We start from the raw sequence: 23,394 nt of genomic DNA, 5'->3' as shown, positions 1-23,394 counted from the left end.
GCGAACTTCCGGATCCTTATGCGGAGAATGAAGATCGGAACTGTTGTTTTTTTTTAGAAATCTATATTAGTTTCTTTTACTAAGTCATAATGGAATGAACTGGTACCGGTAGTAATAACTTCCTTTTGAAGAACCCACAGCCTACAGAAATACGGAACTCTTTTTTTTCCCCTTTCATATGTATTTTTTCTTTTTTGGCCTTGAATGAAAGAAAGCTCAATCACACGCCCAACATTTGCGGCCCTCTAAAATGAAGACTGTCCCCTTCAGTCAGTTCCTGACAACTTTTTGCTGTATACTGGCAGATGTGAATCACAGTTAGCATAGGTTGGACTGACATTATGAAGTCGGATGGAAAATTGACCTTTCGACTTGGGGGGGGGGGTCATTGCCTGGCCCTAGCACAAAAAGGGCAGCTCTTTATTTCAAAGTGTAGTCACCCAGGAATGCTAACTACATATAAAGGTAAGGTAAAAGTTCCCCTCGCACATATGTGCTAGTCGTTCCCGACTCTAAGGGGCGGTGCTCATCTCTGTTTCAAAGCCAAAGAGCCAGCGCTGTCCGAAGATGTCTCTGTGGTCATGTGGCCAGCATGACTAAACACCAAAGGCACACGGAACACTCTTATCTTCCCACCAAAGGTGGTTCCTATTTTTCTACTTGCATTTTTACATGCTTTCAAACTGCTGGGTTGGCAAAAGCTGGGACAAGTAATGGGTGCTCACTCCCTTACGCGGCACTAGGGATTTGAACCACCGAACTGCCGACCTTTCTGATCGACAAGCTCAGCATCTTAGCCACTGAGCCACCCCGTACCCTGAGCCATCCTGTCCCCAACTACATATACAACTGCTTTAATACATGGCAGCTCCATTTACGAATGAGTCGAGTTTTACAATTTTTCTTGCCACATTTATTATGTAAATCACTGCAGTTATTTTAGTAACACAGTTGTTAAGTAAATCTTGCTTCCCCATTGACTCTGCTTGTCAGAACGTCGCAAAAGATGATCACATGAGCCCAGGGAACGACAACCATCATAAATATGAACCAGTTGTCAAGCATCTGAAGGTAAATCACGTGACCATGGGGATGCTGCAACAGTGTGAAAATGGTCATGAGTCACTTTTTTCAGTGCTGTTGTAACTTTCAACAGTCACTAACAAAACTGTTGTAAGTTGAGGACTACCTGTAGTTTGCACTGACTTATATTTTGATTGGATTTGAGTTACCTTTTCATGAACCCAACTGAAGTAATCTTCTTTAATCGGTACACAACTTTTGCTTTTTTTATTCACTTGACATAAACCGTTCTCTTGATTTTCTCCTGCCTCCAAATTATCAATAAATCACTAGAGATTTCACACTGACTTAAGAGCTGTGTTTATTAATTCATTACACTATCTCATTTTTCATTCATAAATTCAACACAGCATATAAAGCTCTTCCTCCTGTGTCTTTTTGCTTAAAAAAATGACATTATAAAGTGTCACTGAGAGAGCGATTGGCCCAAATTCATTCATTCATTCATGCCAATGTTGACTTATGCATCCTGTGAAAATACCATATTTTGTTTATTTTTCATACCAGGGTGTTGAAGCACTATAATTCCGTTCTGAGCTAATCATTTCCTGTAAAATCAATTTATGACAGTAAAACATGCTGGGACAGGCAGTCTTTTGAGGAAGTTTGGTTACAGCCTGATCATGGGTATGCTTATTGGGGGAAGGGAGACAACGAACCTCCTGCCACTCCCTAATTCAGTTGCACTTCTAACTCGAGTAAGTACAATTATGCAATAGTAACTATAGAAGCGAAAACTATTGAAGCAATACTGATCTGTTCCTATAGTATTTCTGGAAATTCCTTTTGCCACTTACCAATCTTCATTGTCATTCATTTACAACGTTCCTGCATTAGCCATGCGTGGAAGGCACAAATCAGTATGCAGTGACTGCATTGCCCAGGGTACAAACATCCGTCCCAAGCAAAGGAGAGAAAGTGTCTCCAGAAACAGACAACAGTATCTCAGCAAGCTATCCGTGGCTTCCCATGTCCTAGTAGGTGGACAAACAGGCATAAAGAGATCAGATTTGCCCCAGGAGAAGAGTCTGCGCATCTCATGGTGCCAATGATGAAAAAAGATAGATTTTCATAATTCCATATGATCTTGTTCATACCACATTACCTGAGTCAAAGATGGGAGAATTATCTGTTTCGTTAGCATTCTAACCCAGTTAATCCACTCTGACAACTAGCAGTTGAAGGTCAACACAGTCCCGGTTGCTTTTCCTTATGAATTGCTCAATTGCTCCTTTTACAGGTAGTCCTTGACTTACAACATTTCATTTAGTGACCGTTCAAAATTACAACAGCACTGAAAAGTGATATGACCATTTTTCACAGTTACAACCTTTGTAGCAACCCCATGATCATGTGGTCAAATTTCAGATGCTTGGCAACTGATTCATACTTATGACCATTGCTGTGTCCCACGGTCATTGGAAACTTTTGACCAGCAAAGTCAATGGGGAACCCAGGTTCATTTAAAAATCGGTTACTAACTTATTAACTGCAGTGATTCACTTAACAAAGGTTGTAAAATGGGGGCAAAACCCATTTAACAAATGTCTCCCTTAACAACAGAGATTTTGAGCTTTAATTGGGGTTGTAAATGGAGAACTACCTGTATTCTCCATTGCAGCTAAGGGTTGGGGGATTGAAAGGGATGGGACAAATGCTGGGCATCATGGTATATTTTGGGAAGACCGCGTGCAGCCAAGCAATTTCATTTGACCAGCTTAACCCAGTGCCCCCCAAACATGGAAAAATCTCTTTCTTTCCTTTTCTTTCTCTTCCTCCATAGCATAAAGGATATTGTCCCCATAGATGGAATGCTGGCCATCATCTCCAAAAGATGCATTATGTCCTTCCTTCTCCCACAAGACAAAGCAAACTTCATCTGTGTAAAGTGTAAGTTTGTGAAAACATTGAAAACAACATTTAGGGAACTGGAGGCCTGAGCCTTAGTTTTATACCTTATATGTCAACACATGAATCCATCGTGAATAATGATGGTGGATACCATCACCTGCCACAGGCAAGAGAGTAATGGTAAGCTTAAGTTTCATCACAGGATGAAAATCATGGGAATTGGCAACGTGTTGCCGTCAAACGCAAAACAGTCACAAAGTAAACTATTCTCATTTCAGTCCACCAGGTTCAATCTCAGAAAAAGATACAAACATGAATGATACACAAAATCAAACACACTTTGGCTACCTAATGAGAAGGAAGGACTCACTGGAGAAGAGCCTAATGCTGGGAAAGATTGAGGGCAAAAAAAGAAGAAGGGGATGACAGAGAATGAGGTGGATGGATGGTGTCAGCTCCTCTCCATTAGTTAATTAGGAAAGAATGACCATGAGACTCCATGCGTAGAAATCAAATGTACTTTTACTAATTAAAAATGGTTAAAGGCAATGCATAGCGAAGTCTGGTTAATTAGGCGCGAAAACAGTTGATATATAGAATAGCCCATTCCCCACCCCTTGGCATCATAGACCCAGTCCAATCATAAGTCTTCCAAATGTCAGGTGCAAGATAACTTCAAAAGGCATCACGAAGATGGAATGTCGGTGCCGTTAGATCTGGCGGGAAACACCCACGCATGCGTAGTTCAGTCAGTCGGTAGACTCCAGAAACTTCCACCAGCACAATGAGTAACTCCTCCCAAATACCATGCCCTCCCTCCCCGTTTCATGGCAGCTGAAGCGACAGCAAAGCAGAAGCTGACATCCGGCCGTCCCCCGGAAAAAGGCGATCAGGCCTGTAAAACGAAAAAACACAGACAGACAGACGAACAACAAAACAGATAAGAAAAAAGTGGGGGGAGAGAGAAAATTAAGGCTTGTCAGGATAAGCAGCATAAAACTTCCGAAGTAGTCGGGGAGCACGAACATGGGACTTGTCAACCCATTCCGTGTGGGAGGGGGGGAAATGTTTCCAAGCCACTAAGTACTGGATGCGGTTACGTCACTTGCGGGAGTCCAAAATCTCACGGACTTCAAAGTGTTGTTCACCATCAATCAACAATGGAGGAGGAGGAGGAGTATCAGGCGGACGTAAAGTCGAAACATGAACAGGCTTAATGAGGTTAACGTGGAACACGGGATGAACACGATTGAGATGCTTAGGCAGTTGCAAACGAACGGAAACAGGATTGATGATCTTGAGGATGGGGAAAGGACCAACATACTTAGGCCCCAATTTTCTGGATTTTTGAGTGGTCTGAAGGAACTTTGTGGACAAGTAGACCAAGTCACCCTCCTTGTACTGATAAGGCTGAGCACGCTTCTTATCAGCTTGTTTCTTATGAGCGCGATGAGCAGCATCCAACGTAGCAAGAGTCAAAGGCCAAACACGGCTGAGACGCTCACTCCAATCAGCGACGGAAGAAATTTGCGGCTGGTCACGAGGCAACTCAGGAATAGGAACAAAGTCCTGACCAAAAACAACCCGGAAAGGGGTAAAACCAGTGCTGGTATGAACAGAATTGTTGTAGGCCACTTCAGCGTGTGGCAACAAGTCCACCCAATCATCCTGCTGATAATTAATGAAACAACGTAAGCACTGTTCTAGAACAGAATTAGTCCTCTCACAGGCCCCGTTAGTCTGAGGATGGTGGACGGAGCTAAGGCCCTGGGCAGAGCCAATGCGTTTAAGAAATTCCTTCCAGAAGGTTGAGGTGAATTGGACCCCTCTATCAGAAATAATACGATCAGGCACTCCATGCAACCGGTAAACGTGGGAGATGAAGAGTTTGGCGAGAGCCTTAGCAGAAGGAATCTTGTGGCAAGGTATGAAATGAACTTGTTTGGAAAATAAGTCTGTAACAACCCAAATGACGGTGTGCCCCTGGCTCTCAGGAAGCTCGACAATGAAGTCCATCGAAATTTCCTTCCAAGGGGGGACAGGTCGTGCCACAGACTGGAGCAGCCCTTGTGGTTTCCCAGGTGGCCTCTTAGCGGCAGCACAAACCGGGCAACTGGCCACATAAAGTTCAATGTCCTTTTTCAAAGAGGGCCACCAGAATTGCCTCTTGACTAGATGTAAGGTTTTGACGAAGCCAAAGTGACCCGCCAGCTTGGAATCGTGAGCCCGTTGGAGAACGACGAGACGAAGAGAGGCGGGCACATAAAGCTTGGCACCGATCCACGGTAGATCGTCCCTCACCGTGCACTCATCTTGATGTTTCTGGAACCAGTCGTCCTGGGGAAGGGCGCGTTTGAGGTCAGACAGAAAATCTTGAGGCACCTCCACTTTCAAGCGTGCTTGCTGGTGAGTGATCACCGGAGCCGCCAGGCTGGAAGTGGGAACAACAGGTTGAACAACACTCAGTTTGGAGCAGTTATATTGAGGAAGTCTGGACAAAGCGTCCGCCATGAAATTTTTCCCTCCAGGGATGTACTTGAGCGTGAAATTGAAACGGTTGAAATGTTGGGCCCACCGCATTTGTTTAGGGGATAGACGGCGCGGGGTCCTCAACGCCTCCAAATTCTTGTGGTCAGTCCACACCTCAAAAGGGTGTTTAGCGCCCTCCAGAAAATGGCGCCATGTGGTTAGGGCCCATCGCACCACAAACGCCGCCTCCTCCCAAACGGCCCAACGTCTCTCAGTGTCCGTGAGCTTGTGAGAGGTGTAGGCGCATGGTTGTAAGTCACCGTGGTCATTGGCTTGTAGCAAGACGGCCCCAACGGCGACATCACTGGCATCAGCTTGGACGACGAAAGGCTTGTCCATGTCGGGATGTTTGAGGACGGGCTCCGCAGCAAACAGGCGTTTTAGTCTTTCGAAAGCAGCTTGGCAATCCAGTGGTTTGCTAGGCTTAGGTCTAGGCTCACCCTTGGACTTCAACAAATTTGTGATAGGAAGTGCAATTTTGGCAAAAGAAGGAATGAACTGACGGTAGAAGTTAGCAAAACCCAAAATTTTTTGCAACTGCCTGCGTGTTCGGGGTGCTTCCCACTCAGTGACCGCTTTCACTTTCCCAGGGTCCATCTCAATGCCAGCGGGAGAGATGTGATAACCGAGGTAGTCAATCTTAGCCTGGTGAAACTCACACTTAGACAATTTGGCATAAAGGTCAGCGGCCCTGAGTTTCTTCAAAACAGTGTGCACCAGAGTGACGTGGTCGTCATAATTGTGAGAATAGATAAGGATATCGTCCAGATATACGATAACGCCTTTGTAAAGGTGGTCATGCAAGATCTCATTTATTAATTGCATGAAAACAGCAGGCGCCCCCTGCAGGCCAAAAGGCATGACCCGGAATTGGAAGCAACCAAGAGGGCAGTTGAAAGCAGTTTTCCATTCATCCCCTTCCTTTATACGGACCCTGTAGTACGCCTCCCTGAGGTCCAGTTTTGTGAAGATGCGGTCCTTCCCCAATTGGGCCAACATGTCCTTCATCAAAGGCAATGGGTGTAAGTTCTGGGTCGAGATGACATTAAGGTTTTTAAAATTAACACATAATCTCAGAGAACCATCTTTCTTCTCACGGAAAAGCACAGGAGCAGCGACTTTAGGGCGGGCAGGTTCAATGAAACCCCGCTCCAAATTTTTATCAATGAATTTTCTCATCTCTTCCATTTCCCTAGGAGACATAGAATAAATCTGGGGTTTAGGCAACTTCACCCTGGGTAAAATGTCGATTGAACAATCAGTAGGCCTGTGGGGTGGAAGTTTGTCAGAAGATTTCTCACTAAAAACTCCCCTCAGGTCCCAATATACTTTCGGAATTTTTTCCTCTCCTTCTATCCGCTCCTGCCCTCTAGCGGCCAAATCAGGACTGCAGCCAACAGGGTCTGAAGAAGGTCCCTCCCCTTCTGGAGGTGTGGCCGTGCGAATCCATAAGCAACCCTCCCTCCAATTTATGCGAGGGTTCCATTTTCGAAGCCACGGGAGGCCCAAAATGAGTGGTCTGTCCATTCCAGGAGCCACAATAAAAGAGATTAGTTCTGTGTGGGATCCCATTTTCATCTCTAAGGGCTCAGTGAAGAAATGGGCGGGTTCCCCCCCTGCGATGGACCCATCTATCTGGCAAAAAACAATAGGGGTTTTTAAAGTTTTCAACTTGAGGCCCAGTTTTTCCACCATAGCAGGATTGATCATTGATCGGGAACAGCCTGAGTCAAGGAGGGCGGGAAGGCTTTCGGACCCCCCATCAGGCAGAACTCTTAACTCTACGGGGATTATCATAGGGCCTTTGTTTGAACTCACCCAGCGAGGCGAGGCGTTGTCATCGGAGTCATCAGAGGAGCTGGTGGAGACATCCGCTTCTCCCTCCAAAGCCTGGGCGAATTGGGGGGGGGGGTGGAATCAACGGCGAATGCAGCTTCTTTCTTTTTCTTATCTGAGGCCCTGGTGGGTTTCCCCTCCCGTTTGGAAGGGGTTAGGGCGGTCGTGGGCAGCTGGGCGCGGCATTCAGGCGCGCGATGGCCGATTTTCCCACAACGAAAGCAAGCAAATGGTCTGGATTTCCCAGAGGGGCCTCCCCTCCCTTCGCCTCTGCTTCCGAAAGGGGTTTTGCGGCTTGGGGGGGAAGATTTCACAGCTTTCTCTTTTTTCTTCTGCCTCTCCTCCTTAGCACATTTGAGTCTCATTAAATCCAGTTCAATGTCTGCCGCGTTTTCAAACCAAACAGTTAAGCGTTTGGGAAGGTGGCGATTAACACATTGTTGATAAATATCTTCATCCAAGCCCAAAGCAAATTTGTCCAAAAGGGCTTCTTCACCCCAACCTCTCATGTAATTACATAGGTGTTGAAACTCCTGTATGTACTCGGACACTGGCCTGTCCTCCTGCGCGAGGGTCATAAATTTCAGTTTGCCCCATTTCTCAGTCAGGGGGTCATCAAAACATCTCTTGAAAGCTCCCATAAACGCATTGAAATTCCTCAGGAGGGGGGAATTTGATTGGTGTAAGCCTGTTCCCCAGTCAGAGGCCTCACCGTCTAATGCAAGCAAGACCATTCTTATTCTCAAGGTATCTGATTCAAAATCGGGCCCATAAATTTCCATATAATTATAGACTTGCATGATGAAAGACCCCAGCTTCTTAGGGTTTCCATCATATTTCACAGGTAATGGGGGGACTTTAGCCATTCTGCGTCTTCTGGGGAGGGGGGGCCCTGGTCTGGCAGCACCCCTGGCAGGGGGGGGTGAAGCTGCTCGTGGGTTGTCTTGCTCCCATCCCCTCTCGGTCTCTTCACCCTCCCCAAATCTTTGCCCAAAGTACCTCTGTTCCAAGTAATCAGGTTGATCTATTTCCTGGGGTCTTCGTTCGGCTCCCGCCTCAAACGGCCTTTCCTGGTGTCTTCTTCTGGTAACGGCCGCATCCCAGTTTGCCCCCTCCTCTCTTTGTCCCACCGACATGGACCAACAGGGGGGACTAGCAGGGCTCGATATCTCCAGCTAAGCCAATTCTTCAGGAAACAAGGTATCAGTGGGTTATTTGTCCTTTTCTACATCGCTGGCTGGCGAAGACATTTTTTTCCCCTCTGTTCTGTCTCCTTGAAGTTTTGCACCTTCCACGGTAGATTGTAGTCTCCTGGAAAGGTGGTTTTGAGACTTCACTACTTGTCAGCTCCTCTCCATTAGTTAATTAGGAAAGAATGACCATGAGACTCCATGCGTAGAAATCAAATGTACTTTTACTAATTAAAAATGGTTAAAGGCAATGCATAGCGAAGTCTGGTTAATTAGGCGCGAAAACAGTTGATATATAGAATAGCCCATTCCCCACCCCTTGGCATCATAGACCCAGTCCAATCATAAGTCTTCCAAATGTCAGGTGCAAGATAACTTCAAAAGGCATCACGAAGATGGAATGTCGGTGCCGTTAGATCTGGCGGGAAACACCCACGCATGCGTAGTTCAGTCAGTCGGTAGACTCCAGAAACTTCCACCAGCACAATGAGTAACTCCTCCCAAATACCATGCCCTCCCTCCCCGTTTCATGGCAGCTGAAGCGACAGCAAAGCAGAAGCTGACAGATGGTGTCACCGAAGCAGTAGGCGTGAGCTTAAATGGACTCTAGAGGATAGTAGAGGAAGGCTTGGAGGAACGTTGTCCATGGGGTCGGACACAACTTCGCAACTAACAACAACAAAATAGTTGAAGTTCGGCTACTTGATGTAAATGGAAATGATACATCACCAATCGTTGAACAGAAAATGAAGGCAGATCTTTCATCTCCACATGTCTGCTGTTTTCTTTTTTTTTAATATTTTTTTTATTTTTAAATAAACATAAACAAACAAGACATGTAACATAAAAACATATTCAATTACATACAGTATGTCGATTGGTTACAAGGTTTTTGTGTGTCCTTTCCATAGTCATCACTTAAACTTTATCTAAAGTCACATATTGTCAATTAAATATATTTATATACATTATTTTATGGTACTTCATTTGTTTGATTATCACTATTGCTTCTTCATTTTAAACAAGGTATTCTAAATATGAATTCATTTATATTATAATAATTCATTATATCATCTTCAATATATCCAATAATAAAGTATTTTTATATCCTATTCTAAGTCATTCCATTATTTTAGTATTGGTAACATTCTCTAATAATTTCCAATTCCATGTTTTTTCCATTATTAGTATCATTAATCTAATATATAGGTATACAATTGTTATGATTATTAAACATTCATTGAGTATAGCTATTATTACATCCTTTTTATATGAAGCATACTAAATTTAAAGTAAATTTATATTATGGCGTTTCATTACATCGTCCTGAAATCATCCAATGATATTACATCTTTATCTTCTATTCTATATAAAATTGTTTATCTTTTATAAAATAAAGCTTTTCAACATCATCTCCATAGTTCCACTTGCAATTTTATATAAAATTTCATATTATCAATCTAGTATATATAATGCATTATTATCATTGTTAATCATTTATTTGACTATAACTATTATTCTTTTGTCTTATACATAATACTCAAAGTTTAACTAAGTTTAACTTAATTTTATTGTGACATTTCATTTCATCATCCTGTATCCTTCCAGTAGTAGTGCAGTCCAATATCTCTTGCCATTTGTAGAATCTGTATTCTAAGTGTTTTCTTGATAAGTCTTATGTGGACTTCTCTTGGCAACTTGTTCATTCCATATCTTATAGAGAGTCCAAACCCTCCATCTGTTCCTTCCATCAGCTTGCCTTTAGTTATCACTGGTGCTTCTGCCAAAATTACTCATTATTTCTGCCAAATTTTCTCCCCTTTCTTCATCTATGTTTTGAAGTCTGAGATAGAGTTCACATATCATTTCCTTCCACTCTCAGTTTGCTGTCAGTGTCAACAATTTTCTTATCACTTTGTTCATATTTCTCTGCAATTTTTTGAACTCTGTCCTCAAGTTTCATCATTGTTTTGTAAATATTCTCAACTCTTCCCTCCATTCTTTCTGTATTTTGTTCTATAATCTCAAATCTCTTATCAATTCTCTCTGTGCTTATTAGTACTTTTTGAATTTCTAATATAATTATTTGTAATGTTAATTCCTTTTCTTCTTCATGTTGCACCATTTTTCCAGGTTGTAAACACTGCTACTAAGACATCCAAGGCTTTTTGCTAGGTTTCAAACAAATTCAGTGTAATCTTTCAAGTCAAGGCTTTCTCTTTACTCCAAAAGAGCACCTGTATAAACAAAACATGCTTAATAGCCTTGTAATATCAGATGTTACCAAGCCTCCAGCCTCTAGGTGGCAGTGTTACTTCTTTTTTCTCTGCTTTTACCTCTCTCTTTAATCTCCGAACTCAAGAAGAGAAAAAAATGCTTAAAAGTTATGATCCAGCTGAGCCTTGAGAGGAAAGAGAATTTTAATCCACAAATACAAAAAATGGAGAAAAATAGAAGAAAAAGGGGGGAAAAAAGACCAGTCCAATTTAAAAGTAAGAGGCATTTGTAAAAATTCCATCCATATAAAGGAACGAAATTAAAGAGAAAAAGATAACACAACAGTTTTAATCCAGGCTTAATTCGCAGCTTGCTTTCTTTTGTCTTCAGTTTTAATTTAATTCTAAGTCTTTTGGGGTGTTCTCTTCTCCAATAGTAAAATTTTTCTCACCATTTCCGACACACTCTCTCTCCTGTTCTGCTTCCGTTTCAGGGGTCTGTCCCAACATTCTGCAGCCTCAATGGCTGCTTCTTTTCTAGCCGGAAAAAAGGGCTTCTCCTGGATCGATCAGGGGCTTTGCGATGCCCCTGAGATCAGGAGGACGCGCCCTTCTCTATCACCGTCTTTACAGGACGGTTTAGGTCCAAAAAGGACCATCCAGCAACAGAGATATTGACAGCAATCCTGGAGCTCCAAGATTGCTTGTCGTATCATAGTGAAATCAGGCCCGCCTTCATGCCTGCTGTTTTCTGAGTGCCTAAAATCAAGGAGGATAGGATAGATGGATTAGACCAGAGGTAGTCAACCTTTTTATATCTACCACCCACTTTTGTATCTCTGTTAGTAGTAAAATTTTCTAACCGCCCACCGGTTCCACAGTAATGGTGATTTATAAAGTAGGGAAGTAAATTTACTTTATAAAATTTATAAAGCAGAGTTACAGCAAACCCCTACCGCCCACCATGAAAGCTGGAATGCCCACAAGTGAGCGGTAGGGACCAGGTTGACTACCACTGGATTAGACATTGGATTTGCTAATCACAGACCTTTCCTTCTCATCTACATAGGCACAAATGGTTCTGCAGGGCAAGATCTACAGCATATCCAAAGAGACTTCATGATTTTGGGAAGAGGATGAAGATACTTGGGATCCAGGTGATGTTCTCATCAATATTTACCATTAAAGATAAAGGCCTGGCAAAAGAATGGAAACTTTTTCAAGATGTCAAGTTGGTGCATGCAACAGAGGCTTGGGTTTTCAATAGTGGTACAATCTTCAAGGAAGAGGCTTTGAGGAATGCAATTCATCTCACTAACGAGAGAAAGTAAGTCTCTGGACAGGAGCAGACTAACTCCGTCAGGAGGACTTTGAACTGAAACACAAAAGGGCACAAGTGTTAAGGCTATTGATGAGTAACAAATTGGGAAATATTGGACTAAGTACAGCAGCACTAGTTTACCAAAGTAACAATGGAGGTACAGAGATAAAGAAAAAAGGGAAACTGAACATAGCGTGTCTAGTCTATTATCTTAAATGTCTAGTCTTACAAATGTATGAAAAACAAGCAAAATGAGATGGATGTCGTGGGATACAAAAGCAAGTATACTATAATAGGGTTTACAGAAACATGGTGGGATCAATCTCAACAGCGCTGCACTGGCCTTGAAAGTACACATTATCTCAGAGGAGAAGGAAATACAAGGGAAGAATTTGTATAGTAATGTTTTATATATATCGTGTTTCCCCAAAAATAAGCCCTCCTCTGAAAATAAGCTCTCCCTGAAAATATTGCAACACAGCAGTAGCCATGAGGTGATCACACTTGCCGCCTCCTGCACCTCAAAAATAATAAGACCTCCCCTAAAATAGGGCCAAGCGCTTATTTCAGGGGGGGTCAAAAGAAAATATGACCCTGTCTTATTTCCGGGGAAACACAGTAGAATGAGCTTACCTGTATTAGGTCCAGCTGAACTGATGGTAGCATGAGTACTATAAACTTCTGGGTCAGGATAGAAGGACAAATGAAGGGATATCTTGCTATGAGGCTATTGTGTTTCACTCAATTAATTTATTAAACTAGATAATAATCCAAAAAATCATGAGTTGGTTGTGATTGGACATTTCAGCTACCAAGACATTTGTTGGAAGATGAATCCTGCCAAATATTAGATGTCACATAGATTCTTGATTAGTGATAATTTTAAAAAAGTTAAGCAGGAAACTAGGAGATCTAATTCTCAAATCTTGGTTTTCACAGAAGTTTGGTTAAAGAACAATCAAACGTAATCCATGGATTTTAGAAAGGTTGGTTTTAAGAAACCAAGAGAAACTATAAGGGAGAGGTCATGGGAGGAACAGCGAAAGTGGTGTAGCCAGCTGGGGTATCTTGAAAAGAAAACTAAAGATAGCTCAGCCTCAAACAACACTGAAAGATCTGGAAGAAGAGCTGTTGCATCCCTGTCAATTATTTTGGAGGAGTTTAGAGAACTGGAGATGTCCCAGAGGACTGGAACAAATGTTCTTCTTTTCTTCAAGGAAAAAAAAAGGGGGGGGGATCCCAGTAATTAACCTAACTTCAATATCTGGTATGTTAGAGCAAATAATAAAAGAGGCCACTTGTATATATCTCGGAGACAATGATGCATTTTCTGAAAAGCAACATGGTTTTGTCAAAAAAGGGTCATGGGAGATCAGTCTTGTCTTTCTTTCACATGGTACCATATTTTTGGACTATAAGACGCATTGGAGTATAAGATGCACCACGATTTTGAAGAGGTAATGTTTTAAAAAACGTTTTTGCACTCTGCGGGCCTCCTAAACCCTCTGCATGCCTCGTTTTTTGAAACAAAAAAAGGGGGGGGGCATGCAGAACTTTGGGAGGCTTGTACAGTGCTCCTGCAGGTGGGGGGGGGCAAAAACAAGCATAAAATGTCCCATTTTTCACAAAAACAGGACATTTTTTTTTGCAAAAAGAAAAGGGCATGCAGAGCTTTAGGAGGCTCTTAGAGTGCTCCTATGGGCTGGTGGTGGTGGTGAGGAAACATCCCATTGTTTTTGTCCTCTCCAGCTCTCAGGAGCACTTTGCAAGCCTCCCAAACCCTCTGCACGTCCATTTTTGCAAAAGGGGTGGGGTTTCAGTAGGCCAAAAATGCTGTATTCAGTGCATAATAGGCACCCAGATTTTCATGCACTTTACTGAGGGAAGAAGGTGCCTTATACTCTGAAAAATATGGTATCTAGTAGATGTATAAAATGTTGTGACTATAATCTGCCTCAGTTTCACCAAAAGCTTTTGACAGGGTTCGTCTGACATTGTCACTGATAAGCTGTTATAGTGTGATTTGAATGGCAATACAGTCAGGTCAGCTGGGGGATTCAAATAATTTACCAACCGGTTCTCTGCCCTAAGGATTTCTTCCAACAACCAGTTTAACCAAACTGCTCAGAAACTTAACAACCGGTTATCCTGAAGTGGTGCAAACAGGCTGAATCCCACCATTGAGTCAGGTGTATCCACAACTGGCTATTTAATCGCGTTTGAGTCAGCACCGATAGCTCTGTGTTGAGGTGGAACGCTGTAACCAGTATAATTCCTAAGTGCAATGTTATTCAACATTTGTATTAGTGGCATGGGTGATAGGATTGATGAGCTGCTTGTCAGATTTTCACATACAAAGTTTGGAGGTCTGGCCAAGATCCAAGATGACAGAATGATATTGCAATCTAGTCTGGAAAGGTTATAAGAAAAGACAGGAACAAGATGTCTTTTCTAGAGAGGAAAAATGTGAGATGTTACATTTACCAAAAGAGAAAAAAATGCATGGAAAAAGAGACAAAATAGCAGATTCGTGGTTTGGAAGCACTGCATGGAGAAGGGCTTGCTTATGGTCACTGACCACTGACCAGCCAAGTGTGAGATAGCTACTAGAAGGGTTAATGCAACTCTGGACTATATCAGAAAAAGTTCTTATTCCCCCTATTCCCCCTACTCTACAATGGTGAGAGCACCCCATAGACTCCCATCTCATTTTCTCCCAGTTTCCAAAAGGCTAATAAGGTCTCTGTGTGTGGGATGGTGCCTGCTGGATTGCCTAGGACCGTGATGGCGAACCTATGGCACATGTGCCACAGGTGGCATGCAGAGCCATTTTTGAGGTTACGCGAGGCATTGCCTTATCAGCTCCAGCACGCCAACTGACTTTTGGCCCTGATTTTTGGCCATTTTTCTCCCTCCGGAGGAAGCCCAACACGCAAACCGGAAGTTTAGAAATGGACTTCCGGTTTGCGCGTTGGGCTGTTTTTCTCCCTCTGGAGGCTTCAGGGAACCCTCCTAAAGCCTACGGAGGGAGAAAAACAGTCCAAAGGAGAACCCAGAAGTCTGTTCCTGAACTTCTGCTTTGCCTGTTGGGCCATTTTTGCCTTCCCCAGGCTCCTAGAAAACCTCTGGAGCCTATGGAGGGCGAAAAACAGACCTACTGGGCCCCCCGGAAGTCGGAAAATGGGCTGTTTCCAGTCTCTGGAGGGCCTCCAGGGAGGCAGGGGAGGGCGTTTTTGCCCTCCCCAGCCTCCAAGAAAGCTGTGCACATGGCAGGGGCGGGGGTTAGGTGCGCATGCGCAGGGGTCACGGCAGAGGGGGGGCATTAAATTATGGGGGTGGGCATGTGAGCTAGCACTTGAGCACATGCTTTTGGCACCCGAGGTGAAAAAGGTTTGCCATCACTGGCCTAGGTAATGTTTAGGCGCAGCTATACAATGTTTCTAGTCCAACCCATTTTTACAGGGATCGGATGCCAATGTTCACTTTTAAGGGCTACATCCTGACCTATTTTCTTGTTTGCCAGCACCTTACCTATTTGTAAGCCTGCAATAATATTCACATTTAAATGCACATTTTAGAGGCATATTTTATTAAAACACCTAATCACACACACACACACACACTTTAGTTTCTTGAGGCAAGAACTGCAGGAGACTATTCAATAAGCAGTAAAGCTTGTGAATAACAGGACACTCACTCAGAAGATGTGAATTCTGAAATTCACAAAGATCAAATTCCTCAAAGATGCTTATTTTTCTTTCCCATCTCCTGTGCTCCAATTTTGAGACTTTCTTCCTACTTTCTAAAAAGACAGTTTGCCCCCATTATTTCTCTTAAAGGTTTTTTTTAGAGTGTCCTGCTGCAACAATTTTAAAAAGTGAAAAGCAACAGCAAAAAAGTAAGTGTTTAAAATAGTATTACACAAATAATTATTATCAAACAATTCTGATGAATTATATTTTACTATTGCATTATTATCCTCTCTGAGAACAGGATGGTATCTGTTGTTTCTCTCATAGCCTCACTTGATTTTCACAACATCCTTGTGAGTTATGCAGCATTGAGAATTAGGCGTGCCCTATGTTTAAGACACTGAGCTTGTTGATCAGAAAGGTCAGCAGTTCAGTGGTTCGAATCCTAGCGCCGCGTAATGGAGTGAGCTCCCATTACTTGTCCCAGCTTCTGCCAATCTAGCAGTTTGAAAGCACATAAAAAATGCAAGTAGAAAAATAGGGACCACCTTTGGTGGGAAGGTAACAGTGTTCCGTGCACCTTCAGCATTTAGTCCAGAGGTGAGTTGCTGCTGGCATTACTGCTGGTTCACTCCGACTGTGCGCGTGCAAAACATGAAAAAAATGACTGAAAAACCAGCCGGCAATGGTGGCAGCAACCGGGGAACTGGTTCGGGGGTGTGGCCAGCCTGCCGTCCCTACCAGATGGGCGACCCAGTCCCAATTTTCACTACCGGTTCACCAGAACAGGTGCGAACTGGTAGCAACCCACCTCTGCTTTAGTCATGCCGGCCACATGACCACAGAGATGTCTTCGGACACCACTGGCTCTTCGGCTTTGAAACAGAGATGAGCACCACCCCCTAGAATTGGGAACGACTAGCACATATGTGCGAGGAGAACCATTACCTTTACGATCAATCTACTAAAATAAAAAGCAGGGTTGGTTGGTGGAATAGCAGACTTCTCTCCTCTTGCATTAACATATGCTTGATTCCTATAAAATGACCTAGAAAAAAAGGTATCCCAAGCCATCAAAGGTATTTGTCATGCTTTATTTGATTGTCATTTATATGCCTCTTTTAGGCTTATAGATATTTAACATCCCTACTTGAAAAAACAGTCCAGTGGGAACTGAATCACAGATTGTTCTATTTCCTCCTGGACTCTAATGTATATATTGCGAGCAGACCTATTAAGTTTATAATTAAAGTGGTTAAGAACCCGTTATATGAAACAGATTAGAATATCCTGTAAAGGCAATGTATTTTTCTGAATGTTGATTCTTTGTATTTACCACTTCACAAAAAGGGACTCACACCCGCCTATCTGAGGCACAGTGACCTCCTGAGGTCCAAGACTTTCCCTAATAACCACCGCCCCCCCCCCCCCGCCCCTGCCCTGGGCTCTCGGCTGGTGAAACGCCCGGAAGCCTGGTGGGCATAATTTAATGAGGGGAACACCCCCCTCATGGCCCAACCAGGTCTCTGTAATGCACGCCAGGTCCGCTCTGCCCTCTTGTATAAGGTCATAAATGAGGAGAGCCTTATGTATCACGGACCTGGCATTAAGCGAAACCAGCCAGGGATGCGAGAGGGGCAATGAGGATCGGAGCGCGTGATCGCTCTTAAACAGCAAACCCGTGTCCCCCAGACATAATTTGGCCATAGGCCCTCACCGTATCTGCCCCTCCCACATACAGTAGAGATGGCAAACCCCACAATGGAATGGTTTAATGTCTCCCCCAGAATCCCAACCCTTTCCAGCACTCCCATTTGTTAGCTCTGGTCTGTGTCCTGGCAGACTTCCCCCCAAGCCTTTCTGAGCCATCCAAATCAACCTCCTCGCCCACCCTTTAAAATTTGATTTAAAAAACCCTGTGAAACCCCCCTAAGAAGCCTCATCTTTGCATGCCACCTCTCGGGATCCCAAGATCCATCATTAAGGAAGCGTCTTGATAAGCAAGAAGGCCATCCCTGGGAAAGTGGGAGTTCCCGAAGGGAATAAAGTTATGTCGCAGTATAACAAAGAGGAGAGTGTGGCATCAACCAAAAAGGAGTGACATCACAGGGAGATGGAACAGGGAGATGACATATCCACAGGGGAGGGGGCAGCCGACAGTGTTCAAGGGGGTAGCGGGAGGCTTATGTCCATCATAGCCATGGTCGATGTTGAAAACAATATGTAAGGGTAACGGTCAGATATCAAAATTGCAGCAGATGATAAATTGCAAGTTATTGAAGCGGCCAATGATAGCGGTGGTGAGGACAGTGGAGGCAGCGGCGGCTACTCCAACTCCAACAACTGAGCTCCATCCATGCCAGCCGCACTGATATTAGTTGCCCGGGCCGCACTCCATTAACCCAGTCCATAATGTCACAAGGGGAGGGGCCAAATGGCCAAATGGCACAGTACAGTGGCCCAGGCGATGGTGGTGATACTGGTGGGGGCCACAACAAAGGAGCCCCCCTCACTCCAACCGCTCCCACGCCAACTACCAAGGCCATCTTATGCTGGCACCAATGCCCATGCCAGCCGCCTTAGCCACTCCCCACTAATCCAGTCTATCACGTCCATAAGCAGGGGGGAGCAACCGGGATAATAATATGGTGGGGGCAGCAGCCGCAGCAGCGGCAGCAACCCCAGGCAGGGAGCCCCACCGATGCCACTGACGCCAACCACACCCATGCCGGCAGCTGAAAAACGCTCTCCATTCACCGCCAACCGCCCCATTTCACTCACAACGTCCCGGCTACAGAGCAAGAAATTGCAGCTCAAGGGTACCTCCGAGATCCCAGGAAGTTCCCATAGCTGGACCTGGAGCCAATAATGGGATAGGGTACCCCCTGTATACCCCGAAAAGGAAAATCATCTCCCCGAAGTTCTCCTCAAACATGACAGGACATCATCTTAGGCATACGAAGTTCTTCTTCCCTAGTAGAAAAGGCCCTGTAAAATACTTGTATTTTTTCCCTACTTGGAGTAAGAATTAAAATCCTTCTACAGCTGGCCTATTTACTTTTTCCCACCTGAGCTGGTGCAACTAGAATGTAAAAATGGCTGAGTCTCTTTTGAGAGATATGGGAGAATGGCCAAAATACTTTTTTCCCCTCAGTTTCCTTTCCTAAACCAAGTCAAATTGTTATACAGGTAGTCCTCAATTTATGACCACAATCGAGCCCCAAATTTCCATTGCTAAGCAAGAGAGTTAAATGAATTTTGCCCTATTTTATGACCTTTGTTGCCACAATTGTTAAGCAAATCACTGAAGTTGTTAAGCTAGTAACACGGTTGTTAAGTGAATCCGGCTTCCGCATTGACATAGCTCAGGCCTGACAAACTGGCGGTCTGCTGGCCCAATATGGCCCGTGTAGGCCACGCCCACCCCAGCTCCACACAGACAAAAAACATCCCAATAGGTCATGATATGGCCCGCAATGTGATCGGGTTTGACATCTGACTTAGCTTCTCAGAAGGTTGCAAAAAGTAAAGGATATGACCCCTGGGACACTTCAACTGTCAACAATTTATGCCAGTTGCCAAGTGTCCGAATGTTGATTCTGTGACCATGGTGATGCTGCAATTATCTAAATATTTTTTTTTAAAAAGGTTATCAGTTACTTTTTTCAGTGTCATCGTAACTTTGAACCGCCACTATACAAACAGTTGTAAGGGAAGGACTACCTATACCTGTGTGACCGCAGACCACTAATAACATACTCATCCCTGGAACAAACTCCCTGTGTTCACTTTTATATTTTTATCACCAAAAAAAAATGTAGGACAATTTCCCCAAAAGATACAAAAAAAACCCCAGACATCTCCTTCTCCTTTACTTGACTGCAAAACAATGATGTTTAGCACGGGATACTGCCTAGCCCTCACTTTTGCTTCTACTGAGCTGTGAGCAGTGACGTGCAGAGCCTCACCACTGTCATCATGAAAAGAAAAGAAAATTTAAAAGGAAAAAGGCTGAGGTAGTTGCTGCCAGAGTCACAGTGGATGACTCTGCTTAGTGCTTAACTGTTTAAAAAAGCCTCTAAAAAAGTGCCCTCTACAGGAGGAGGCGGGAGAACCATGTGCTTCATTTAGTCTGACTTTATGATCACTCGAGCAGAGTTAAGTAAGGGTTAAAAGCTGAAAAATTCCTTATGTACATGAGGCACATGGTTCTCATGCCTCCTCTTGTAGATGGCGTTTTTTTTAAGAGGCTTTTTTAAACACTTAAGCAGAGTCATCCATTGAGGACTCTGGCATCAGCTAACCCAGCCTGACCTCAGCAGCTCTTGCTTTTTTCTTTTTATATTTTTACATTTTCATGATGGCAGGCAAGAGCAGAGTTGAAATCCTCTATGATTGTGAAACAACTGGAAAAGGTATGTGGGTCAGAGGGAGGGGGAGAAATTCAAAATTTGTAAGTAATTGTAAGTAATTTGTCCGTGTGTGTGCATGTATGTGTGTGTGTGTGTGTGTGTGTTTGTTCACTCAGAGGGAAGGGGGTAGGAGAGGCAGGGAGGGCAGCCCGCCAGCTTTCTTTCCCTGTGTCAGGCAGCCCGCCAGCAGAGGTGGATCTTTTACCCGCCGCTGCTGCCGGGCTGGCACTTTCTTTCTTTCTAGAAAGCGGCTTTTGGCCTCCCCGGCGCTATGTCCGACATAGAGGCGGGACGCCTCTATGTTGGACATAGTGGCAGGGCGGCCAAAAGCCGCTTTCTTTCTTTTTGCCTCACCAGCCATAAACCTCACCGCACGTCACTGGCTGTGAGTGAGCTGTGCGAGGGGAACCTTTACCTTATGTTTATGCAGGAAATGTAGGGAGAGATTTAAGCTTGGGAATTTCCAGATGACCAGCAAAAGTATGATAAGTAACTTTCTTCAGAACAATGAATTTTTCATTCGCCATGATTTATATAATTACAGACAGTTCTCAACTTACAACAATTGTAAGACCAGAATTTCCTTTGCTAACCAAAGTGATCGTTGTGAATTGTTCCTGATTTTATGACCTTTCTACAACATTTGTTAAGCGAATTACTGCAGTCAAGTGAATCACACAGTCATTAAGCGAGTCCAGCTTTCCCTATTGACTTTGCTTCTTGGAAGCCAGCTGGGAAGGTCACAAATGGCGATTATGTGACTCTGGAATGCTTCCAATGATCATAAATGCATGCCAATTGCATAGCTGCCAACTCATGTTTTGTATTTATTTATTTAAATCATCCACGGTATATGCCTGCCAATCACACAACAGTGATTCTGGTTTGCCTGCGAGAATTAGAACAACAGCTTTAAGCAATGACCCATGGTACCCAAGGTAAGCAATAAAAAAAGCTGCAACAGAGCTCACCTAAACTCCTGGCCTGAATGAAAACAGCAAGGTTTTTAGAACTTTGCGAAAGGCTAACGGGTGGGACCATCCAAATTTGGGTGAGTGGGGAGTTTTGCTGTTCCAGAAGACAGATGTTGCCACTGAGAAGACAGGACTCCGGGGTCCAACAAGATGGGAATGGTTGAAAAAGGAACGCTAGGGCATGACCCCACCCTGCTAGATCTGATGATGGGGCAGGCAGACACCAAGAGAGGCAATTAGAGAAACCATTCAAACTGTGTTTCAATTTCAAATTCATACTGTTACCCCTTAGTCAAGTTTAAGACTGCGTGGCCTTCTGAGCAAAATCTAATTCACCCTTGCCATTCTAAATTTTATATACTGATTTTTTTTCTTTTGATATTTTACCTGCACACTGCCCAGAGTCCCTCTGTGAAGTGTAGGAAGATAAAACCCATCCCTCTCCTAGAAGAGTGAAATATCCTGGGAAATATTGAAAAGGCAGAATATTATATTTCCCTGCATAAGAAATGGAGTAACATGTTTTTAAGCAGGAAACAGACTCACTCTTAATAGCCCCCACTTTTGCCAATGGGCCATTAAAAGGCCTGAGCCAGTCTATTCTATATAACAAAGATCTCCCCCTTCAGCTCTAGGGTGATTGAATTAAGGCATGATAGCATTAGCCCTTGACCCATCTCACCACAGGGCATCTGGGAAGAAGCAATGCTCAACCAAACGTGGACTCAAAACACATTCTAGAGAGTTGCCCCTGCATGGCCCCATGGAAGTCTGACAACCAATCAGAATATAAGCTCAGGGCATAAAACTAGGGACTTTCAGCATCTCTGCCTCTTTTCTTCTTCACCCAACATCATACTTGAAGCATGTGATCACCTTTTCTGTTCAGGAACTCAATCCATGAGAACCTGTTCATCATTAAACCATCTTTCCAAGCAACCTTCATGTTTCCAGTGTCTTTTCCCTCACTTGGAACTGAACTCAGAGGACATTTCTTCCAACAGAAGCAGATGAGAGGTTTTAAAAATTGATACATAGACAAAAATCGCAGACTAAACTTTGTGCATTTGCTGTGTCCTGCCAGGTACCACAAAGGGAGGACAGCAGCTTTATTCAGCATGAGGACTCGAGAGCTTTATATATTTGTTTGCATCTTCTGACAGAAGAGGGGCATTCTGTGACTCCCGAACAACATCGGACTGTGATATTCACTTCTGGAGATTCTAAATTCAGTGTTCAACCTCCCTAGCAGTGTTAAAGCTCCATTGTTCTTCTGAACGTTTCTGTATCTCGTAGGGAACACAGGCTCTCTACTCAGTGTCACGAATGAGGTCTACTTTGCCGTGAGATGCTGCAATCCGAATGTGCTTCCCTATCTTGAAAGCAGCCCGGCCAAGCCACAACACAAAAGAAGCAGGAATTGTGTATCACAGCTTTGTACAAAAATAGGTGGGCAGAGCAAACAGTGGCAAACAACCTTATCTCCCTTCGTATGGCTAGATTGTATTTGGTTTGTGGGGGTGGGGAGGGGTAACAGCAATTGATTTGCTGCCTTTATATCAGCCAGAAGCAGAAGTGACCCAATTTCCCATGCTGCTGCTTTTGTCTTTTCTCTCCTTCAGTAGCACCTGGCTTGACTACTGCCACATGCCTTTTAAAACAACTTGAAAAGGTTAAGTAGGTGGGAAGCTTATGGAGGAGAGTTTCAAATCCAGCTTCTAGCTGGGTTCTGAGAAAAGCAGGAAGCAGTACTGAAGTTGGTAGGGAGACAAACCTTTGCTCTCCTGCACGTTTGCATAAGGGTAAAAAGTTGTATTTTTCTCACTTATATTTAAGCATTTGTGATTACTTCCCCCCCCCTTTGACAATGTATGCATTTTTGTGTTTTGTCCCTTTTTGATTACCCCCCCCCCCGTTATTATATTGTAGGAAGTTAGCACTTACCCCTCTCCTAGAAGAATGAAATATCCTAGGAAATATTGAAAAGGCAGAATATTATATTTCCCTGGATAAGAAATGGAAAAACATGTTTTTAGGCAGGAAACAAACTCACTCTTAATAGCCCCCACCTTTGTCAATAGGCCATTAAAAGGCTTGAGGTGGTCTGTTCAACATAACAAAGACCACCCTTCAGCTCCAGGGTGATAGACTTAAGGTATGATAGTATTAGCCCTTGACCCATCTCACCACAGGGCACCTGGGAAGAAGCAATGCTCAACCAAACGTAGACTCAAAACACAGCCTAGAGCAGTGATGGGCAACCTTTTTGGCGTGGTGTGTCAAAAATCGG

The sequence above is a fragment of the Thamnophis elegans genome, chromosome 2 (genome assembly GCF_009769535.1).
Source record: "Thamnophis elegans isolate rThaEle1 chromosome 2, rThaEle1.pri, whole genome shotgun sequence".
NCBI lineage: Eukaryota > Metazoa > Chordata > Lepidosauria > Squamata > Colubridae > Thamnophis > Thamnophis elegans.
The sequence above is the reverse complement of the archived record's forward strand: the minus strand, read 5'-3'. Positions refer to the sequence as shown.